The sequence below is a fragment of the Rhinoderma darwinii genome, chromosome 12 (assembly GCF_050947455.1).
Source record: "Rhinoderma darwinii isolate aRhiDar2 chromosome 12, aRhiDar2.hap1, whole genome shotgun sequence".
Classification (NCBI taxonomy): Eukaryota; Metazoa; Chordata; class Amphibia; order Anura; family Rhinodermatidae; genus Rhinoderma; species Rhinoderma darwinii.
This window is the reverse complement of record NC_134698.1, coordinates 54353619-54360170: the sequence shown is the minus strand read 5'-3', so window position 1 is coordinate 54360170 and position 6552 is coordinate 54353619.

Genomic DNA, 6552 nt, shown 5'->3' with positions numbered 1-6552 from the left:
GCATATGTCCAGGGCAGACCTGGGGGCTTTTATCAAGCCCCCGGCTGCCATGACAAACCATCCGAGACCCGCGATTGCATTTGCGGGCCGCCGATGGGTGACAGAGGGAGCTCACTCCCTCTGTAAACAAGTTAAATGCTGCAGTCGCTATTGACGGTGGCATTTAACGGGTTAAACGGGAGTTGGAGCAGGAGCTCAGCTGTCATCAGACAGCAGAGCCCCGGCTCCAGCCTGCACGGGAGACCCGTGCAGGACTTAGACTAGGCTCACGTGAAAAGGCGTCAGCCTAGCCTAAGGCCCCTTAGTGACGAACGTGAAAAAGCGTATTGTTGCTCACTAAGGGGTTAAGGGTATGTGCACACACAAAATTAAAAACGTCTGTAAATGCGGAGCTGTTTTCAAGGGAAAACAGCTTCTGATTTTCAGCCGTTTTTTAAGCCACTCACGATTTTTGCTGCATTTTTTGCGCCCGCTTTTGGAGCTGTTTTTCTATAGAGTAAATGAAAAACGGCTACAAAAACGTCCCAAGAAGTGACATGCAGTTCTTTTTCGCGGGTGTCTTTTTACGTGCCGTTTTTGGAAAAAAAACGCCCCGTCGGAACCGAATACCGTATTTCCCGTTGCAAACAATGGCCAGATGTTTGTAGGCGTTCTGCTTCCGATTTTTCCGAAAATAGCCCATGTGAACATACCTTTAGGCATTTTCCCCCTCCATCCCAGTAATCCCCAAATATCCTCCGTCTTTAAGGTGCCTTTAATCACTGCATTTCTCCCAACATTTTAAGCCATTTCCTGCTCAACATGACCATTATACTAAATGCAGCTGATAAGTCAGTTGGCTATGCGACATTTCCCTATAGTGTAATAACGTATTCAAAGGCTCTGGACAATTCATTTTTAGTGTCAGTTTACACATTGCATAAATACTGCAGGTTTTATCCACAGCATAATACAATAGCAGCAAAGTGGATGAGATAGAACAATGCTGAGCGGAACAAATGCTCAGTAATTGACATGTGGTGCGTTTTTTTAAATTCGCAGCATGTCAATTGTATTTGCGTAAACGCTGCTTATTTTTTGCGAGATTTCCCCATTGAATTCAATGAGGAGGTAAAATCTGCAACAAATAGCAGATGTTGCGTTTTTTGCGGCGAAATTGCAGCGATTCCACAGCAAAATCTTATACTTACCCAGAATTCTGTGTTTCTTCCTCCAGGCTGGACCCTGGGATGACCTTTCATCCCATGTGACTGCTGCAGCAGTCATTTGGGATGACAGGTCATCCCAGGATAGAGGGCTGCAGGATGGCGGAGGGACACTTCGCCATTGATATGTAAGTATGTAGCTTTTTTTTTTTTGGGTGCAGTTTTCCGCAGCGGACATTCTGGTTGAAAAACCGAACCCCAATTTGGTGTGTTTTTTCAGCTGGAATTCACTGAGTCGCACAGGGCGGATACACTGCGTGCTTTTACGCAGCGTATCCGCCCTGTGTGAATATACCCCAAAGGTATTGCCAGCAGTGTACATAATGGAGTTGCTTCCCAAGAGAAAAGTTAGTATTACTATGACACATAAACAAGGTTTTAATAATCTTACAATAGTAAATGTGCTTTAATAGATAATAATACTTGCATTAGTGGGATTTAATGGCCATAGAGCTGCACACATAATTACTAACAAGTAAGGTATGTTCTTATATTACGTATATTAGTTATCAGTGTTACACTACAATATGGTCCATGGAGAAGAAACTGGTTATTACGCCACCTGTGGATATATCTCCAGTCCACTGCAGGAGCAAATTAATCTTTTTTCTTTTTCTATAGAGGAAAAAGAAAATAAAAAGCATTTATAGGAACATTTGCAGTTAAAGAAATAACCCATTTATTTGTAATTTGCCTCCGTACATGTGATAATGTACTCTCTCCTTTTTTTTTGGTTTTTTTGAAGACTGTTTTATTATTATTATTATTATTATTATTATTATTTATTTTTATTCTTGTTGTAATGTAATTTTGCTCTTTATCTATTGACTTCCTTTTAGGCTTGTGCTAATACATACTGCAAAACAAACTTGAAAAAGCAGAGCTGTGGTGTAAAGCCCAGGGTTGGGGTGCCAGACTGACCCAAGGCTTTAAAACAGCCAGTCAACCAACACTGGTGAAAAAAATAGCAGGTCAGCAATTAAGATACTGACGTACAGGGGCATATACCCGCTGACACCCCTCTGCCACATAAGAGGACACCAATACAACACATGCGACAGCTGCAGTTCTGGCTTAAAGGCTACTCAAACCTTTGAAGCTGTATTGTGCTGTCAAAGCCGAATCTGTCAGTTCAGCAGGACTGACGGCTCGATAGAATGCTGGTCCTGCAGGTCTCTGGCACTCAGGACTCCACTATTATCGATAACATCTATGTTCATGAACTTGGATGTGATCGATACCAGCTTAATCCTGCGTGTCAGAGACTTGCAGGACCCGTTCTTTGCCGAGCCGTCAGTCCTGCTGACCTGACGGATTAGGCTTATACAGGATACATAGAAGATGTATCTCAAAAAGTAAAAAAACATTTTTAATAAAAACTTATTTAAAAGTTGCATAAAATCACATAATACATAGTTTTTTTGTTTTTTTTTAAATGACTTCAAAAGGTTTATATAGCCTTTAAATATATAATACAGATTTAGTTTTTATTCATCAAGATAGCAGCATAAATCAATTTCTCCAAAACTCTTATTAGCCTACTGCAATTGAGACAGATGGAAAAAAAAGACAAAAAAAGAAAGGCCGCGCTTCAGAGGGCAATACTGTTTGGTTAAGGTTATTTTGAGTGCAAGGTGGTAGTGGGTTCACTCACTAAATCTCAGGTTAAGGTTCTGGTTAAAGTTCAAAGGGTGGTAGTTAATGCGGTAGTACTCTCTCATACCGTAAGAGGTCATGGGATAAACTAATAATAATTATATATCTATATTAAAAACTTTATTAAATATACCTTCTTAATAGAAATCATCATGTAATGCAACAATATTTCGGGCCATACCTCTTAATTATTGAATTCAGGTGTTTCATTCAGTCCCATTGCCACAGGTGTATAAAATCCAGCACCTCGCCATGCAGTCACCTTTACAAACATTTACAACAACTGTAGAGTTCCAGAACTTTTCTGGCATTACCATCAGCACAAAAAATTGTGCCCCGGAAGCTTCACGGCTTGGGCAGCTGCATGCAAACCTTATATCACCAAGCGCAATGCCAAGTGTCGGCTGGATGGGTCTAAAGTACTGGACTCTGGAGCAGTCGAAACGTGTTCTGTCAAAGGACAAATCGCTCTTCCCTATCTGGCAAGTCTGATGGACAAGTCTGGCTTGGGCAAATGCCAGGAAAGGCCGATGGCCCCCTCTGTCAGCCAATCGGCCCTCTGTGACCCGATCGTAGGGTACTGATGGTTGTTATGACAGCCTGGGGGCCTACTGAAGGCTCCCATGTCTGCCATCTTTGTGCTTAATAGGCAGGGCTTAATAGGGGCAGGTAAAAAACACAAACACATCCAATGGTCGCTTGTTCAAGTCCCCTAGCATAACTAATAAAAATAGTAAAACATTTTTAAATAAATGCTTTTTTATGGGAAAGACAACTATATTTGTTAAAAAAAAGTTTCTCATTTTAAATGTTAAATAAATGCTTTTTTATAGGAAAGAAAACTATATTAGTTAAAAAGAAGTTTCTAATTTTTCCTCTATAGTAATGGAAAAACTAAAAAAATAAACATAATTGGTATTGCCGCACCCATAAAAGTCCAAACTATTACAATATAACATTATTTAACATGGTGAACTCCGTAAAAAAAATAATTCAATGGCAGAATTGCTGTTTTTTTGGACACATTTTCTCCTATATAAAAAGGAATAAAATGTGATCAAAAAGTTGCACGTATAGAATCACTTTCTATGAGAAGACTGAAGCTATTCGAACTGACACAGTAGACCTATACAATAAATGATGGCAGCCTTGGTTTTCCTCTTCCTACTCTTTGGACCTACAATACTATGTTTCCCTATGAGGGATACTCTTTTCTTGGTTAATTGTGTACCACTTATGTAAATACGGGGCCTGGTTTACAATGAAGTGATATTGTGTGAATTCATACTACTTATGTTACAATTGTAAAGATTTCTACATCCCTTGTTCTGTCCTTTACCCTCTACCATTGTTTTTCCTTCTTTTAACTTGTTACAATATGATTGATGTATATCCAATCTAGTTCCCCCTGTCTGGGGCTGAACTTTTTTCATTCACTTGCTATCTGTTTGCTTATAAAACTTTCGAGACCTAAAAGTCGCATGTACACTGAAATGGTACCAATAAATACCACAGCTTGCCCTACAAAAAAATAAGCCCTCACACCGCTTGATGGAAAAATAAAAAGTTATGGCTCTCAGATTTTATTTTTAAAAATTAATTTTTTTCTTTGTAAAAGTAATAAAACATAAAAAAAACTATATAAATTGTGGTCGCCATAATTGTATTGACCGCTAAATGAAGTTAACATGTAATTTTTAGTGCACGGCGAACGCCATAATAACAAAACCCAAAAAATAATAGAAGAATCGCTGTTTTTTTTCTATTCCACCCAACAAAGAACATTTTTTTTCCTGGTTCCGAGTACATAGTATAGCACAATAAATGGTACCGTGAAAAAGTACAGCTTGTCCTACAAAAAAACCCTCATACGGCTAGATCAATGGAAAAGTTAAAACTTTATGGCTATTGGAATAAATAATGGTGAGGAAAAACAAAAATTATAAAACATAAAAATAGCTGCAGCGGCAAGGGGTTTTCCCATGAAGGACATTTATGACATATCCACGGGATATGTCATAAATATCAGATAGATGCGGGTCCCACCACTGGGAACCACACCTATCTCTAGAACGGGGCTCCCTAAACCCCGTTCCAGCATTTTGTGCTCCTGCTGCCTCCCGGACACTTCCTGATTACATGGTCAGGTGTTTGGGGAACAGCGTAACTCGCTGAGCTACGCTTTTTCCGTAACTCCCATAGAACTGAATAGTAGTTATAGAAACGGCGAAGCTCACATGCTAGGCTGCTTCCGTAACTGCCATTCATGTTGGGAGTTACGGAAACAGCGTAGCTCAGCAAGTTACGCTGTTCTCTTAACTACCGACCATGTCACAAGGAAGTGGCCAGGAGGCAGCGTGAGCACAAAAAGCTAGAACAGGGTTTAGGGGGCCGCGTTCTAGAGATCGGTGCGGGTCCCAAAGGTGGGACCCGCATCTCTCTGACATTTATGACATATCCTTCATTACTTCATACTTCATAGTAAAACCCATTTAAGTAATTACTATTCAAGAAATTCTATAATATTTTTATGTAGTTGACCAGAGATAAATCTACGTTATGTAAATATATAGTAAAATGTTTCACATAAAATTATTTTCTTTTCAAATAATAAAAAAGAAAAAAAACATGCAATTTAACTGAAAAACTCCAAGGAACGGAATGACTTTTGAAAGTAGGACAGAACTGGTCCCGGAGGAGCTGAGGGGTTAAACCTCTTGAAAATAATATGTTTTCAATAAGTGTTTGGCGGTGTTTATGTTGGTATTCAAGATAATGACATACGGCTAAACACATACCTGCTGGATGCTCTCTCCCTGATCTTTCATTAGAGGCATCTAAACTATCCCACAGCAGCACCAAATGAATGTTACATGTGTGATTAGGGCGCACCATCCGTGCGGCAGGTTTGATTCTGTGTAATCTGCCTTTCAGAGCAGTTTCAGCGTGAATTCCATTAATTGGCTGAATTCTTCCAGATGTCCTTTCAGTTTTACAGGAATTTCGATGTGCTGAACAGCAGGGGGAAAAAGAAGCAATAAACTGTTAACAGGCCTCCATGACTAAACGAAGGCTGCCTTCATTTTCATTAATAACGCGCCTCCACTCACCCTCCCGATGCTTTGATTTCCTTGCGTCAGTCTTTGTAGAACCAAACTTCTCGACCATTGTTGTTTATTTCCACAATAAGAAACGCTTTCTATCCAAGGAAAGAAAAATCACTGGTAGAACCTGTGGAGAAAGAATATAAAGCAGACGTTTTATTACCTTCCTTCTGACAATAGATTTTCAGAAGATATAACTACAATTCTTGATGATACCAATTGAATGATGGGATATAATTGATGTTTGAAGATATTTTGCGACTCCAAAACGAAATAGTAAGTTTGTGGTTGTATGTAAAGTAACACCAACACAGTGGCGTAACTATAGGGGTCGCAGCGGTCGCAATTGCGACCAGGCCCCGAATCCAGGGGACCACTGGCCCCCGCATCACATCAATGAAAAGTTACTGTAGTAACTGGGGCCTATGTAATAAACGACACGGGCCCCCATTACTATAGTAACTGACAGTACTTACATTCCTCCTTCTGGAGTGCAGCGGTGTTGTGTCTGGCTGGTTATGAAAAATGGTGGGAACCCCATGTCATTTTTTTAAGGAAAAATAAATAAATAAGTAATTGGAAAGAAC